Here is an 18,493-nt window from a genome sequence, read left to right on the forward strand (position 1 = left end):
AGCAAACAATGTATTTTGAAATTCAACATGATGTATTTTTAAAACTCCTGCTTGGATTTTTTGCTAAAATCAGCAATAAGAGCACATACTAATTTCCATGGTCAGAAAAGAAGTTTAAACTATTGACTTTCTGTACTCTTCTATTTGGAGGTACAGGTAGCTGGTGTTTATATTTTAGCTTTGCTAGTTAAGATAAAATAAAATAAAAGGGTGCGATTGGAACTTGAACAACAATATTACAGAACTGCATGAATTAATTATTCCGAAGAGGAGACCTTTTCCTGAATAGCAGTCACTGTGGGTTTCCTCAGTGGCTAAGAAAGGAAGTGTTAACCAATGTTTGCAGCAAGTCAAGTCCTGTGTGCTCGCTGCTAACATTGGCAGGTTTCTATGCACTGTTTATATATGGTTATGTGTAGAGATGGGTGAACCTCAAAAGGTTTTGGAGGTTCAATCCTAGTTATTATAAGCACCTGAAAGGCTGAATGCTTATCTGAAGCACAGCAAAACCTCAAAGCCAGCTGGGAGGCTCCCGGGCAGAGCCTTCTGCTTGCCCTCTGGCTCATACCGATGTGCAGTGCTCTCCAGACCTCCCGGGAGCGGCAGAATGTCTTTCGGGAAGGCTCTGTAGAGCATGGCAGGAGCAGGATGTCTTTGATGTGGGTCTTTGTGGTGTGGCTTGTTGATGGAGACCACTAAATGAGGTCTCAGAGCTGCGTTGCTGAGCTAGAGCAGGTGACAGGTTTGAAGGGACAGAAATGGATCTCCTTAACTATTTGTTATAGGATGCGTTGCTGAGCTAGAGCAGGTGACAGGTTCGAAGGGACAGAAATGGATCTCCTTAACTATTTGTTATAGGAAGTGTTGCAGCTAAGGGTAGTTATTGGGGAAAGGAAAGGGTTTCCTGGCCCTCTCCCTCTATCCCTAGCGATGGCCTGAATTTGGATTATGCTGGGCTAAGGCATCATATTGTTACGCTGCCGTAACACCGATGGCTCATTTCAGTCTGCCCATACCTCCAGTTTCAGCCAGGCTGAGAAACAGCACAAGACGAGTTTGTAGTCAGTGCGTGAAATGAAGGTGTTGAGTAACCAAGATCAAGCATGGTTGATCTTTACAAAGGTGTCTTTGGTGAATAGTTGGTTGTGTTTCTCTTCCTTAGCATTAGCAGATCATTTTGGAAAGATGCTTAATTCTGTCAGCTCTTTTCATGATACAAACTTGACTACGCCACCCTTGTTGCTGCTTTCAAACAAAGAACAAATATCGTGTCCTGTTTTTTTGAAATGAAGCTGGACTTGTGTTGCCAAATGCTTGGGAATTTGGGATGTTTCTAATGTTTTACTTTGATGCTTGCTGTTTGTAATCATTATGACTCATTTTCCAGAGGGAGTCAGAGGTTTTGTCTGAAAATGAGGATCCCATAGTGTACTCTCAGTGACATCCAGACCCACTTCACAAACACACAGTCAAAATAGATCATATAGAGAGAACAGAGGCATTAGTCAGAGCCTTGGGATGGGAGCGGAGCTGGGACTGCAGTCCATGTCTGGCACAGGGGTGCTGCTGCTGAGCTGGGAAATAAAGTCACATTTCACAAGACTGCCCTTCTTGTTGACATTCCAAGCATTATAGAAAAATATCAGCGTAGTAAGTGTCAGTGCTGGCATCCCTTTGTCCAGCACAGAAATAATCTTGGCTGATCACTGAAGAAAAGGCAGAAAAAGCCAGAGTCCAGTATTTTTATCTCATTTGCTTTTATCTCACAGTAGAAAAAAATCTTCAGCATCTTTTGTCTGCATGATGTAGGTTAAAATAACACCACCATAGCCAGAAAGTTTTCTGTTAATGTGCGAGAGTTATTTCAGGAGTATTATGTGATTTAAACATAACCAAAATGTGCCTGCTTATTTTCATCTGAGCCCACTGTTTCTGTGCACTGCTTTGTAGAGTAAATACTGTCCAAGAATTTGAATATTAGTTCTTTTCCAAGAGAGAGAATTTAGAAAACTTTCCTGGTCATTTAATTCACTTTTTCATCTAACTCTTTTCCCACCAACCTTTTCTTAATCTGCAGTAATTTTGTCCCTATCATTCTGATATAGTTTTATGGTGTCCAGCTAATGTTTGATCTCTGGTATGGCCAAGACCATTTCCACTTCACTTCTAGTTGAGTTAGGGAGGTCAATCCAGAGTCTAATCCCAACCTTAGCCACAAAATCTGAAGTAACCCCATCCACTCGGTGGTATTAAATCAACTGCACATTGATCTGAGCAAATTCTGTCCAGGAGTCTCTGACTGCAGATGAATTTTTGTTGCAGAGTTTCTGGAGAGTCCTCCGTAATGTCTGTGGGCCTGTTGGCAGAACTGCATGAAATCTCTCTCAAGTGATTTCCCCCCCGACACACACACACCCCCCGGATGTTTGTTTCTTACAGCAGGGTTTGTGTGGAGCATGTTTTCCTACGCTTTGGTATGCTGGGAAGATAAAACAACCGGGGATTATGGTGCACGTTCTTGGTTGCTTTGGTGTACTGAGCGATATTGGACACGTACCAGTGGAGGCTGCTCTTTAAGTAAGACGTTCTGGCATTTGCATGACCCAGTGCGATAGCATGCAGGATGACAGTGGCAGAGGAAGTGAGTCAGCCTCCTGGGGAACAATGACCCAGACGGTGGTTCTGCACCATGGGAACAGCGCGCTTTAGGATGTCGTCTGCAAAAGCACCTCATTAAGTAGACCACCAGAGAACGATGACAGCGGAGGCAATATTTTCAATTCCCTAGAGGAAACACAGCTCTCACGAAAAACCTCCTGGCACTTGTTTATGGAAAAATAGTATCTTGATCAAGATTTTGCTTTAGTACAGGATTTCTGATCAATTCTCTTGTCTTCCAAGCCTAAAATGCTCTCTTGATCTGGCATCCCAGCAACTCTGTGCCCCTGGAATAAATGCCATCTAGGAAGATTGTGCTTCCTGCTCTGGATTTGTGGCAGCACCACTGTGAATGAGGATCACAAATCCAAGAGCAGCTGTTGCTCAACACTACAGAGCAAGACAAGGCGTTGGTTTTGGTCCAGGCCTGATGTAAGCAAGTCTTGCAGGGCTTGCAGTATTGTTGAATTTGGCCTATTCTTCTTATTCAGGAACGGATTGTGCTGCCTACTTGGCTGTCCTAGTCCTTCATCCTGAGCCAAAGAAGGCTAAGACTATTTGTGGAATCTGAAAGTGAAATCCTGGCCCTTTTTGACTCAATGGGCATTTTGGTGTTGACTTCAGCAGGGCGGGAATTTCACTCTGAGTATCCCAGATGTCAGGAATACTTTCTGGTTTTGTGATTCTTTGTGGAAGATGTTAGATGCTGTTTTCTTTAGCTCTGCTTCTCTGCTCGGGCATAAGGGACCTGCTTGGATTATTTTAATTGGCAAATACATTTTTCCAGCGTCTGTGGCAGAAATAGCTCTGTGCTATTTCTAAGTGCCAGGCTAAGTAGCTCCTGTTAAGTAGCCCCTCTGCAATCCTGCAGTTAACACCAGTTGTTACTGCCAGACCCCTCTCCATGGGTTGTGTAATGTCCAAGTTTTGGTGGCTGCTGCTGTTCTACTGTTGGGTTTTGGGTTTTTTTTGATTCCTGGAGGTATAGCCTTTGTTTTGGGGGTAAAACAGGAACGTTGAAATCCTGGTGCCAGCACAGATGAAGGCAAAGCTTCCATGGGTTGAGGCAGGGTAATAAGAATTTTATCTGAGAAGTCTGAAGGGAGCAAACAGACCATATTACAGTCCTGATGCATGCGAACACTTGACATTGCCTCTGCTGGTGTCGAACCAGGAAGCATCAGGTGTGCGGGGATTTCCAGCGGGGAGCTGCAAAGAGTTCCAGAGCTTTGAAGTGTTTCTATGCTGAAGTCAGGGTAGGAAGGAGGACATAGACTTTAGGAGTAGGTAAACTAGTTTTAGGTATTATGCTGGGCTTTGGGAGAGCTGGATATATTCTGGTTCTCACCAGGACTCCTGGTATGACTTAGGGTAATCACCCCAGACCAGAGTTTTTGTAAAGCATATGTGACTTTGTGGACACCTCAGAGGTGATTTAGAGTCCCAGCTCTCATACAAATCTGAAGGATTTAGAGACCTAAACACTCCTGAAAACCCTTGACGAAATCTTATCTCCTCCTTACAGCATTTAAATACCTTTACATGCTTAATATATCTACAGACCTGCCTTCTTATGCCTTCATTCCACACCTCTGAATGGGAGATAATCTTTTGCTTCTCTCATCCCATGCTTGCCAGGTCCACGCTAGAAAATAAAATGGGCCAAGGACTCTCATCTGGCTTTGAAGGCAAGTGGTTCATCAACAGCTCATGTCTGTGTAACTAACTCTCTTCCCTATCAAAAAACCCAAACTGGCTCTGGTCCATAATGCTTATTGAAAGTGGTCAATGGCCCATGCTGTTGGTGTTGTCCGGAAGACTGCAAAGTGTCATGAGCCAGGACCTGCCCCCAGGCAGACTAGCGTGCAGGTGTGTAGGCAGCCACCTGTGGTGCCAGGGCTGTTGGCCCTCTTGGCTTCCTGGCAGTGGTGTAGTCTTTGTAAACCCTCTGGGGAAGGGCTGTGCGTACGTGCAGAGGGATAGGGAGAGCCACTGTCTCAGCAGGAAAAGGGCCATCAGCTTCCATGGCAGAGCTTTACTGATATTCTTAGCACAAGAGAATGTGGGTGCAACGTGGAAATATTTGGAAGTGAGAGTTTCCCAGAATACTTTTGTTTTTTCTGGAGCACAAGTCTTATTGTTCCTAAAATTTCCCAGAATATATGTACTGCAGAAAAAGTGATGGTAGGAATACTGACTTTTTGATGGGTGTGCTTTAATTATAAAGTCCTTTTCCTGACCTGAATATGCAATCCGTTTATCAGCCTTTTGGTACTTCTGGCTGGGCATCAGGGTGGTCTCTTAAAGAGTTTTAACAGTCCCTGTGCTGCAGTTATTGCATCCTATTCTATAAATGTTCACCTGGAATCATAGAATATTTTTTTTTTTAATTGTTATGTTCACAGTGCTCATTCCACAAGGTTTAGTGTGCCCAGTTTCCAGATGAATTAAAGGTTCCTTCACTATTTGGTAATGTTTTGTAGCAATTAATCTTATTTTTTTTAACATCAGCACCTGTTCCATGACAGCTTCCTTGCTCCCTCCCCCATTTCTGACACAAGTAATTTATTTATTGAGGTTTTATTGTATTTCATAGCTGAGCTTACCTTTGAAAATTTGTTGGAGAGGACCTAAATAAATCAATAGTTCACTCAGCAACACCATTAATGTGGTTAATAAAACAAATTTTATAAATTTGTCACAGACCTTGAAAGTGGTGCCAAAACCTTTTAAATCCAAAGCACTACTTTTCTTCCACACACCCCTCCCGCCATGCTGGTCATATTTTCTGTTTCTGCAGCAGGGTGGCTACAATACCGAGGCAGATTTTAATTCTTCATAATATGGTAAATATAGAAAGCCCTAGGTCTGTTGCCCAGATGGCAACATCCTGTAAAACCTGCCAAGTTCACTTCTTTAAAGCAATTTATAGTCTTTAATTGAAGGACTGAAATGGACTAAGTAATCATTTAAAAAAAAAAAAAAGACCTATTTTCTTGTTTTTAACAAAAAATAAAGTCGAATTTTAGGTCTCATTCATACATGAATATTATACTCTTTTCATGCTACAGATAACAACAGACACCCGCCTCGGTCCAGGCTCAGTTATTCCACCTGAAAGTATTTTTGCAGGAATAGCTGTTTCCTGTGAAGGAGGGGAGATCCCTTTGCCGAGAGAATTGTGTCCATGCTGCAGACAATACTAATATAGTGATGCTGATCAAAAATAAGAGGCCACAACCCTAAATAAACCAGTTGTAGCATTATGGACAGTGTATGTGCTGTGGAGGGCCCCTGTAGAAAAGAATTGATCAGGAAATACCTTGGCAATCAAAATTAAGACTGAAATTCAGGGATCAAGCTTGGGCACGATGACTTTTTTTTTTTCCTTACTTGTAAGACATGCATCATCTGTTTGTGCAAAAGTCATCTTAGCATGAGAAGGCTCTCTGTGGGATTGACACCAGTCTGTAGAAATGCATGTAAAAGCTGCCAGGGACTTCAGCTTGAATAGGGAGAGGTTTTCATGAGCAGTTCATATCTTCTGTACCCAACTCAAGCAACCTGGTTTAGAGCAGAGCCCTAACTGGCAATTGATGATCAGGAAGATTAAACTCTTTATTTCAGGGCAATAATGCAACCTCCGTGTGGCTGCTCTTCCTTGCCATGCAAAAGTGCTGTCCTTTGCCAGTCCAAACTCTCTCTGTGGCTCATCTTCAGCTTCTCCTCCAGTCAATGATCAAGGCTGTTCTGTAGCTGGCAGGTCCCTTTGCAAAGCCCTGGGTGTGACGAGGAGGCTGAAGCTGCACCTTGCTCCTCTAGTCTCGGCGCCCATTTTGGAATTGCTTCCATGCATATCTTTGCAGAGCTCTGTGTGCTGTTGCAGAGTGTCTTTCCACCAGTTTCGGTGGGAACCATACTGTGTTCACAGCTGGCAGAAGCAGGCCAATAAAGTCTATATGGCGGTATCTCAGGTGCAGGCAGTCAAAGCCATTATTAAGAGGCAACTTCAACTGTAGCTACGGAGAAGACTGGGGCAGTCTGCAGAGCTCCCCTTAAGGCTGTTAGTATCTGAATGGCTCTAGTGTTATCTCTTTCCAGTGCTCCATGCCTGCTCCGTTAAGACTTCTATGTCTTTCCACTGAACAGCCAGCTGATCATAACCAACAGGATTTTACTTTAATTTCCCAATAGAGTTTTTGCTTTTCTTGAAAAAATGACTGAGACCAGAAGGATTTTCCAGCTGGAAAATAAGACCTGTCAGTTGGAAATTCTGACTAGATCTAAGTAGACACCTGTATAATAGTTTGGATGTATTATGTGGCTGGAAAGGAGTGTGAGGGTGCAAGGAAAATGGAGGGGGCAAGAGAAGAACTTAGGAGCCTATTATATTCATAGCTGTTTTGCATTTTCCCATTTCTAAATAAGACTTACCTTTAGGGAGGAAAAAAAGGTCAAAGGAAAGTAATATTGTCCACAATAAATTGGAACGTTGAGTGACAGTGGAATTTATGCTGGACCATAGTACGTGCTGATGCTGTGCCAAAACCGGTGGCATCCATGTGGTGTTGTCACTATGGCAGAGGGAGATTTCGGGAAAAGCCTCTGGGACACGAATATCCCTTTGAGTCAGTGGAGCTGTATGTTATAGGGCATTGCCATTAACTGACAGCCTGCATCAGCTCAGCTATTTTGGATAGTTGGGGAGTGGAAAAGTATGTATGGAGAAAAACTGCAGTTAATTTGCCTCTTCATCTACCTCCCCTTTCCTCATTTTTCTCCAGTGGGTCTTGTTCTCTCTCCTGGTTCACCGTCACTGTATGTGGAGACTAATGTTCTTACATAAGGAAAACACAGATATGAAAATGTGTGTTTTTTTCTCCACAATAACATTTTTTTGAATGCAGGTAGCCCAAACTAGTTATGATATACTGGTTTTTTTTTTAATTGGGTATGAAATAAAGGAAATAAAACCGTATTTTAAAAGTCTGTGGGTATCTCACTAAAAGTACTTCAGATCTATTTGAGTTCTTCCCTTCAAGTTTGATGAAAAAATAACACAAGAAGTTTGTAAAAACGATCATAGTGGAATCCAAGCTATGTTTTACCTGCCCAAATATTCATGTTGGTCCTGAACATTAAACTGACTAAATGTGTTGCCTGCTTTGTTAAGGTTCCCAGAGATATTTAGGTGAACCCAGGCTTTCCTTTAGTGGTGGTGCAGGTAAATGATGCAAAATTCAGCTTTGCTAGTTTTATTTCTGTATGATTGAAGGCTCTTTATTAGTTTCAGTATTTGTTTGAATCTGAAATAGGAAGAGAATTAGGGGATTCAAAAGCACTGTGGGCTGAGACTGAAGGAAATATTTGTACAGCCTGCTGTGACCTGAAATCCCTAAGCTTTGCACAGCTGTAGAAAGAAATCCATTTTGGAGTCTATTATGTTCGGACATGAATATAAAACACAACCTCTCAAGTGCATTTAGGGAATGCGTTCCCAGCAAATATTATTTGTACCTTAATTCATCAAGCAAAAGAAACTAAATTAAAAGTCTGGGCTGAGATTTTTTTCCAGTTTGTACTCAGATAATAAGTTTATGATGTTTTAGAAACACAGCATGGAGGGCAGAGAGGCAATTTCCCCAAGTCCCTGCACTGGTGCCGGAGGAAGGGCTGTATCTTACCCTGTGCCTGGTACCCCGAGTCTCTGGTTGCAGCTGGGGCCTCTCACTGAAAGTTGTCCTCATCCACACCCAGGACTAAGCTAAAAATAATTGTACCTGGATAATGGATTATGAAATAATTATAAAACATTTTGAATTATAGCAAAATCAGCATGGGTCTAGAGATTAGCTGCGATGCCAAGACCTAAAACAACTGGAATAATCTAGAGTGAAAAGCCTACTTTAACTTGTTATTTCCATGGTTTAAAAATACACCTTCTCACTGTTGAGTCTTTGGTGTTGGTGGTCGCGTTGCATCCTGTTGTTAGCACCTGGAGCCAAGCTGAGAAAATCCAGTTCTTGGCATGTAGAAGCTAATGCTTCGCATCGACGTGTCGTTGCCAAATTACATGGAAAGCGTTCTCTTGCCAGGTCACTAGAAATTAGATTAATTGTAACACAGAAACCACCGGGAGGGAGAAAAAAAGCAGTGTTATGCCTCTGAATATCACTGTACACCTTGATTATACAACAGGAAAGTTAGCCTGAAACAGAAACGACGGGCAGCATGCACAGAAGTATTTCCACTGTGTTCACGGCTCCTTGGTGGTGGGATTCAGTATGGAAGTGATGAATGTGCTGGTACCAGTAACCACTGGGGCCATCGAGCAGGATGGTGAAAAGGGGTATGATTGGCATAAGCAGATATTAATCAAGTTTCCCACTATTAGTTTATTGTTCACTCACAATGTAGATTGCATCTGAGCTGTACTCGCTGGGACTAAACATGCGAAAATAAGCATCGCCGTGTCTGACAGCACCACTTTGAATTATGTTTTCTTTTTCTGAAACAATTTTTGCTTACAGAGCGCAGGCCAGAAAGGCTCCAGCTACGGCCTCTTAGGGGAGGTCAAAGACGTAGCCAGGCTAAGGTCTTTGTGAAAGTACAAAGCTGTGTTGTGCCTAACCCTTGTTGGGGGGCACAACTGTGGAAACGTCCTTGCACCTTTTGTTTTCCATGGTGCCACGTTGCACAGCTCTGCAGGAGCCCGACATCGTTTTCCAGCAGGTCTGACGTTCTCCATGTGGCCTGTCCAAACGCCCTGAGTCTCAGCTACCCTACGCAGGGTAGAGTGCAAGGGCGTTCAGCTTGGCTGCCTAAGCAAACCTTCACCACTGAGGTACAGAAACCAGGGGGTGGAATAGTTGTCTTTTTTTTTTCCTCTCTGCTTTCATATGTGAAAATGTAGAATTTCCTTTTGGGCTATAGCCTCTAGGCAGTTCTTACCAGAGGTAGTTAATGCAGTTGAACAGACAAACTTCTCTGTTGCAGAATATTTTCTCAAGTGGAGGAGAAGCCACATGTGGATTTTTCACCAACACTGACCATTTCTCGTTTGCTAAGAGTGAGGGTTTTCAGGTGTGTTCCGCTTCACTGCCCTGAGCTTTCCTATTGATTTTATCAGGAGTAAGTTAGATTAAGTCCGAGTGCTGCCCTGTGGGCTCTTCACCAAGACAGGCTGGAGAGGTGACAGGCGTGTACCTTACCGAGCGTGCTGAGCTGGGAGGCAGGAGGCTATTCTCCATCCTGTCATTCACCTGCTTGAATATACAGGCAAGTCTTGAAGATACAGGGTAGCTCCCGTGACTTGGTTTGCTGACTCTGAAATGTTGCAAAGACTTGCTTTACTGTTGGATAGTGTTTTGAGATAGAAAGTGTGATACGTAGCACATGGCATGTGTTCCAATTTTATAGCATGACAGTATTTCCACCCATGCAACATCAAATTTAAGCATCTGACATAGAAGGAGCAGTGAAGAATAAATGGCAAATAACCAGTAATTGTTTTATATACACATACCTTAGCTGTAGTCACATATGGCGTGGAAACAAATGTTTTGCGTGTGTTCCCACAAATAAAACATCCTAGGGAGTAATGCCAGCTCACAGCAAACAAAAAAAGGGTATTAAGACTATTGAGGGAAAGAAGTGCTTGGAACACAAATAAATATTTATAAATATTTGCATCCCTCCTGTGTGATGTCTGGCCATACTCTCATATGTTGTCCTTCCCCCACGTTGGGAAGTTAGCTTGAGTAAGAACTTGAACATTTAGCTTACACAAGTCTTACCTCAAGTAGTGAAATAAAAACTGTCTTTAGTCAAATTTAACAAAGAACAATTTTGGAGAAGTCTTCATCCGTCATGGCAGACTAGCGTAATTGTTTTGAGGGCACAAAGGAGCAAAGCTTTGGATGAAAGCTCTGGCCCCAAGCCCACAAGAGCAAGCCAGTCACTACCCGTGCTTTGTATGAGGAAGCTAATCGAACAAAGTAGTTCAAATAGGATTTATTTATTTATTGGATGTGCTTACAGCGTGGACTGCTTGAGAACACAGGCCTCATTTTACCTATGTGTATCTTGAAAGAAATCAAACTACTTTCTGTTGACTTTGGCCACAAGCAGTATCTGTGGAGCAATCTCTCTTAAGTCATTCCTCGTGCAGCTGTGGAAAATCCCTCAAGGTTAGCAACTTTCAGATGCAGAGTTACTTAAATGCTGTAGGATGCCTTTGAAAAAACAAATGGTTGTCCAAAAGCAGCCAGCATATGGGTATAATATTAGAGCTGAGATGGGAAGAGAGGAGGATCCTTCAAAGAGGACCATTATATTCTTCCCTATTTTCTGCAGAAAATATTTCCTGAAGACAGAATGACTAGTGTGTAACATAAACCTATAATAGAACAAATACTTCAAAGACACCTTGGGCCTGCTAGTAAATTCATGCTACCCCCTGTCCATGACAGTGGTTAAGAACATTGTTCAGCAGTTTGTATCAGCAGATGCTTACCCTTTTTTGACATCAGTCTCTGGTTCAGGAAGCTATTGAAGCACATGCCTGATTTCCAGTACGTGAAAAGTCCCATTGATTTCAGCCTGCAATATAAAACTAGTAACTATCATAATTATTATGATGCATTCCTGAGTCCTAGACGTTCCGTGATTGATCATCTAATGTGCCCAACTGTATTTTATCACATCAGCAGCTTCCTTCTTGCAAAGAAAGCACAATAGCTGATTTGTTGCCTATAATTATAACTCTAGTTTGTTATACAAAACTTTTCTTAAAAGTTTTAAGAAAACTTTTCTTAAAAGAAAAGTTATTTAAAGGTCTAGCTGATCACCTCTTGCATCCTATTAAAAGCAGTCTACAAAATGCCAGCTGTGTGGATAAAATCACATGCCTTTTCCACTTCCCGTAGGTTTCCTCTAAGTCTTCAGTGTGAGTGAAGTACTAACACGGGCTTAAATTTGGTCCTTGTTTTTTTAGGAGGATAGAAGCACTCTGATGCCTCCTGCACAACAGATGATGCTTCTGTATTGTTGGAGGATGTGAATAATTAAAACGTGCATCATGTCTTAACCGTTGCAGTTTTAGAAAAGGGGTATATTTGTGGCTGAATACTTTTCGTAGCTGCAACGCAGAAAATGCATGCGCGGTAGACTTTGGCACATAAGTTCAAAACTTCATAATTAACTGGCTGTCAAAAATTTGGAAGCAAAACACAGGAGGTGGTTAGGAAATCAAAGTATGATGTGTTTTTAATCACAAAACACAAGGAAATTTTAGAAATTTATGAGTAATAAATCTATATTGTTGGTAACAAATGGCTCCCTTTGCAGTCCTTTAACACCTGTGCTTCCTCTCAGTGAATAACAACCCATTTTTTGACTGCCTGAGGAGCAGTGCAAGAGCCTGCAAGGCTCAGGAGAACAAAGCCAGGTTCCCAGACTGAGCTCTGACTGCACTTTAGGATTCCATTTACAGTCTGTTTGGTTTGTAATTCAAATCGCTCCAGACCAGAGTTAATGTTTAGACCACAGCCACCTGAAATTTGCTTTAGGGCTGAAGCCCAGCCAGATTGCAAATGGAGGAAACACTTGAGGTTTGCTAAATACAGTTAATAGGGGATTAGAGGCTGTGTTTTTTATGGTAGCACAGGGAGGTCTGTAATAGAAAAAATATTAAAATGCAAATATACAACTTCAGCCGTGCTGAGCAGGATGCAACTGATTGCACTCTAGCTATCAAGTAGTTATTCTTCCTTTCATTAAGCAAAGGGAAAATGAGAGGAAGAAGATAACAGGGCTCTGATATAGTTTTTGATGAGGGATGGTCTATTACACCAAGCAGATGGGAAGTGACCCAATGGCTGGGTGACGGGACTGTAAGTTACAAGATTCCAGAGATGATACCTGTCTTTCTGCTGCTAATTTGTTATACGTGCAAAGACTTGAGCAAGTCTTCATTTTTGTTTTCCGTTTGTTTTTTTAACGGCCACGTCCATTTAGCTCCTTGGGGCTCCTTCGCTCTGTGTGTGTGCGTGCAATGCCTCATGCAGTGAGGTGTGGGTGTACCCATCGTATGAATATTTACCGCTGCCCTATAAATCACAGAGTCGCAGAAACGGAGAGCTGGAAGGAACCTTGGAGGTCGTTGAGCTGGATGAAACAGGATCAAGTGTAGCTAAGCCATACCTACCAGACGTTTGTCTTAACATTTTCTTTAAAACTCCGGCGAAGGAAATTCCACATTTCTGCGTTGCCTGTTCAAGTGGTATTTATCTAAACTTTGTCTGCATAATTTCAGTGAAGGAGATTCCACACTCCTAGGTTGCCTGTTCCAGTATTTCACCGCTGTAGCTGAAATGTTTTTCTAATATCTGACCTAAGTTGTCTTTGCTAGAGATTATGCTGATTCCTCCTCTTTCCTCTCCCGCTGACTATGAGGAACAATCAATCATTCCTCTCTTCTTAAAAGTCCCTATGCATTGGAAGACTCTTTGTCACATTCATTCCTCAGTTTCCTCTCCTCCAGACTAAACAACACCCAAGTCTTTATCCTTCCCTTAAATGGCCGATTCAGAACTGCAGCTGGCCGTTAGAGTGATTTCTGTATTGCCAAAAATGTGCGTAGCCCTTAGTTGTTTCTCCAGAGCTAAGAGGGTTTACTCTTCTGGAACTCTTTGCAAATTTAGTCCTGAGATTAAGAGGTTCAAAAGCTGTTGTGAATGTAGGAGAGACCTCGCACTTGATATGGTTAGAAAAGGAACATCAGAGGACTCTGGGCAATTCCACTGCTTTTAGGGTTTGTATGTGAGTGAGAAAGCGTGTGTGTGTGTATGCAAGCAGCTTTTAATGTGACAAAACTAGATTTTGAAGGATGAGTTTCACTTTAAAACAAAACAAAACAAAAGTGCTTTCCTGAAAGGAGGAACATGGACAGGGAAGAGCTGGCCGCTTGGGTTGGGGAGGGAAGCCGAGGGCTGGCAGGGATCAGAGGGGACACGGGTGGGGTGGAGCTGTGGGGACCACCTTGGAGACGTGCACTTGCTCTGAAAAGCCCTTGTCTGCTGCAATTCCCAGCAACCAGAACTGGAGGAGTTTGAATGCCTTTATTGGCTTTTTTGCTCCCTTCCTCTCTCCTTCTGGCCTTGCCGTTCAATTTGTTATTTTCTGGTCCTGTGTGCAATTTCAAAAAAACAGAAACTCCCAAAAGAACCAAAACTTCCAAACTCCAAGGACATTTGTTTCCACATTTTTGTGCTTAGGGAAAAGAAGGACTGTAGATCTCGGATATGATTCTCACAATCCCAGTCAGACTTTTTGTTGTCCTTACTAGAAAAAGGAAGACTTTTAACTGGGAAAAAAAAAAAGGCAAACAGAAAACCCTCAAATTTTAAAGGACTCCCCCAAAATCTAGACCAGACTGCCAAAGATGAAGTGCCGGTTGTTTTTTTTTCTCTGATGAAAGTCATGTTGCCACAAAAGAGTTTGTCTTATCAGGAACCACGTTTAGCTTTAGGAGAGACATTTGGTCAGAAAATTTTTATTCAGAAAAGACCATAGGGAGTTTCTGAGCCGCTTTCTTCAGAGACTGCAGGCGGGTAGCACCTAGCATTGGAGGAGACATGGGGCAGGAGCTTGGCTCTGCGAGCCCATCCTGCGGGGACAGACTGGCATCGCCATGTGTCCTTGTTTCTGCCAGAAGCAGAAAGCAGGAGAGGCTTTTCTGCACCTGCAGCTGGCTCGGCGTATCTCCTGCTAAGTACAGCAGCTCTTGCGGCCTTTTATGGGGCGATGGTTTGGCCAGGTTTTTATTCTTTCTTTAAATCCAAGACAGGAAATATGCAAAGCAAGACACGCATGTGCATCTTCTTTGATATCCACGGGGAACACTTGCCTTCTGCCCGGTGCTAGGGATGTTGGCATGACAGAGAAGATGATATTGCAAAGCCCTCAGCTGTCTCCTCAATCAGCTTTTGAAGAAATCTGGATGATACGCATGCTTTTGTGTGCAGTTTTAGCATGATCCCAGTTATTCATACTGCCTTCCACAGCAGAGGTGTGCAATGTGCTGACTTACGTGTTGCCAGACTAAAACACTGGCTCTGTAGGATCTTGTGACTGACCCACCTTGTCCGTGAAACTGTGGGAAAAACAAAATCAACATTAGGAAAAAGACGAGATTCAGCACCTATCACCTTGCTACTCTATCCACTACTTAAAAATCTTCATTCTCTCTAGAGGAGGATAGCAATAAATCACAGCCAATGCCTTACTCATCCTAGTACTAAACAACAAGCTCCTTCAGTGGTTAAAGCAAACCTGTAAGTGTAGCTATTCTCAAGCTAATATCAGTCAAGGTGACTCATCCACCTGGAACAGTGTTGTGAGCTGTTTTTTTGCAGCACAAGTTTATAGCTCTGTCTTCCAGCAGGGTTAACAAGCCAACTTTCAGGACCGCCCTCATACAGTTGTATTATTTAAGTATCAGAACTAATTACTACTTGTACCCCTTATATTGGGGACCTCTGCCCTGTGCTTTAGTTCACAGTGGAGAACTGGCCGGAATTGTATGTCGTTAGAAACATCCACCTATGGAAGCTTCATCTTTGTGCCTATCTCTGATATCCCTACCCTTGTGACCTGTTAGATGGATGATCTTTGTTTTTCCAAAGACTTCTGAATATCTGAACCTAACCTGGCAGATGTAGTTGAAAAAAGATATCTCCCCTGCTGTGTGTAAAATATATGGTAGATCCCTGACATCTATTTAAAGAGAAACTCTTACCTACGGTACCGACACGGAAGTTGATTGCTTTGTACCACAGTAAAGGATCAGAGCCAGGAGAATTCCGAAAATCTCGCTTGTCAAGTGACTTAGGATTCAAACAGCTTGTTGCTCTGATGATATTCATGCCCTCCTTCACTGCTTGCAAACAGGATTTAAATCAAAGAATACAGGCACGCTTTAATTATTGCTGCTGCTGCTGATGGCAGTGAATCCAAAATTCCTCAGGGACCAATACGATCGTCCGCTTTGACCTGTGGTGTAAAGCAAGCCAAAGAATTTGACCTTGCTATTTTTATATTATTCCCTACCAAGTACATGAACTATCAATGACATTAATTTGTGACTGAGCCATGAGCGCATCTTTTAGAAAGGCATCCAATCTTGATTTCAGATTCCAAGTGGTGATAGAATTACAACACCCAGGAGAAGTTACTCTCATGTGTTTAAAAAAAAAAAAAAAAGTATTTCCTACTTTGAACAAGATGAGCTTCAGCTTCCAGTCAGGAGTTCTGCATGTCCTGTCTGCTAGATTACGCATCCCACTGACAGCACTTCTCTGATCTAGACTTAGAAAATGTGAAAGAAAATGATTGGCATTTTTCTTAGGAAAAAATCTTAATGAACTCTAAATGTTTCAGAAAAAATCACTGTTGATATTGGATTTTTTTTTAAATTGTCTTTCAAAATACTTTTTTTTAACTAAGTGTGATGAAAAATGCATGACATTACAAAGAAAAGGTACATACCCTCACACGTTTTCATTTGAGAAAGCTGTACTGAGAAATTACGAAAGAGAAATTGTGTACATTTTAAACACTGTGAAACAAAAAAATATCTTTGGTATCATTTAGCTGTGCTGAAATCCTTCCAATTTTAAGCACATTCAAACTGCCTGATTATCTGTCACAACTTTAGATTCTAAAGTTCTTGTACAAAAGGATTACCTTATTAAGCCAATGTTTATATGTATAATTTCCTCTATATAAAAAAGATGGGAGATAATTTCATTGTGCAGTATGAACACTGGTGATTTGCACAGGCTTAAATGATGTAGAAAAGCCTCAAAAATTTCAAAAGTGCTAGAACTAATGAACAAGCTGCCATTTCCCTCGACAGTGATTTTATTTGGAGCTTCTGTACTAACTTAGAGCATCCTTGTCATACTTCTCTATCTGTAAACAACCTCCAGATTTTTCTTCCTGAAAGCAGCCACTGAAACCTGAAAGGTTTAATCAGTGTGATGAAGTAAAGCCCCAAATTCATATGGTGAGAAAGCAGACGGTTGACTAGAAAGAGGGTGTTTGTAAAATACAGATGCAAAACCCAGACATTTTCCTGTTTTGTTCCGCTGTTGGATTTTCAGAAACTACTTTTCTAGCCATTTCCTTGCCCATTATTCTTAATAAAGATTTTACTGGGTTATGGACTATTTTCTTTGGGCCAGGCAATAGGTGCTAAGATGTTTCCTCTGGAATTTAAAGATTCTTTTTTTTGTGAGGGTAGGTATGTTATTCTGCACCGTGTGGGAAGTCTGATGGGGAAAAGCTTACAAATAATTGATTTGAGGAAAGGTAAAATATTGTTTACTCTTTGATTGACTCCTGGGAGAGGGGAGGCAAAAATAAATCAAAACATTCCACTCTGTGAGTTCCAACTTTTATGGATTTCCCATTGGTAATGTTTCACTTACTATGGTTAAGGACGTTGTGTAATGAAGTAGGTTAATATATATAGGAAAGCATTTAGGCCGACAAGGTTTGCTTGATCCTGGACCAGTAAACACAAGGTTTTCTGTTTAAGTCATCTGTGCCAGCCACCCCTTTTAGACTGTCTATTTCACTTCCACTGCAACAGCCTCATTTAAGCTGTACCTGCCAACTTGTGACTAAAAAAAAAAGTGTATTTTTAATTTGCTTGAGATCACATGCTTCAGCATTAAACCACAAAAAGGAGAAACTTCATGGCCGCTGCTGCTCTTTACGTCTCCCGTGTTACCGAAAAGGAGAAAGTGGAAGGGGGGGACAGGAAAGAAGCCATGCGGGGTGCGCATGTGTGCGTGAGAGGGATGGGAGCATGGAGCGGGGCTGTCCTGCTTCCTAGAGCTGGGGCCAAGCCTCCTGCTAGATGTTTCTCTACTACCGTCCACTACGCTGTTGATGCACAGTACTTCTTACCTGACTTAAATATTCCTCTGCTCTGACCTCCTCATCTGATGGACTGCTTTTCTTTTATAAGTGGGGGAATGAAGGAATGAAGGGGAAAAAAAAGCAGAGATAGCCTTCTAAACTGCTGGTTCTTCCTGGCAGGGGTATATCCCGCTGTCCAGAATCCCTCTAGGGTTGGTGTCTGCTGAATTCCTTGTGTTCATAGTCCAAAGAAAACCACTGCAGTTGTCTCCGGGACTTGCCTCTGTTTGAGGTCCTCATAGAGAAGCCAAGGGCTGGGGTGAATAAAGTCTTGTAGTTAAGAAATAGATGGGGATTTCTGGGCTCTTCTCCTGTCTGTGCCAATAAATCCCTATGTGCATTATATTCATAAAATGTATATGAATAGAAATGTAAATACATTTGTGTAAATAAAAGTACATGTAAGTAATACAGGTGTATTCTAAAAATAAGAGTGGAAAGAGCTCAGGGCCTCTTCCTCCTGAGCTAATGGTGAGGCATACACATTTCATTTGAGGTTCATCAGGGAAAACTGGAGCAAGGCACAAGTCAGTCAGTCCATGTTATGAAACCTTGAGGATGCCACAGCCACATTTTCTGAAATGGGAAGGTGACTAATAATGCTGAGGATCCAAATCCAAACCCTCTTCGTTGTTGAAGTTGCTAATGTCTTAGCCAGTTGCTAATGCTGATGTTGCCAGCGTCTTAACTCAGCACAATTGGGTATGGAGTGCTCTCTTTCCCTGTCAGGTCAGGATTCCTTCGAGTCCTTCCTTTTCCTTTTATCTCTCCCTCAACTATATTTGTGCGATGAAAGCATTTTTCTGGGAATCACTAGCAGGCACACTTCCTTGTAATCTTCCAAGGC

Source organism: Aptenodytes patagonicus, chromosome 3, assembly GCF_965638725.1.
Source record: "Aptenodytes patagonicus chromosome 3, bAptPat1.pri.cur, whole genome shotgun sequence".
Classification (NCBI taxonomy): domain Eukaryota; kingdom Metazoa; phylum Chordata; class Aves; order Sphenisciformes; family Spheniscidae; genus Aptenodytes; species Aptenodytes patagonicus.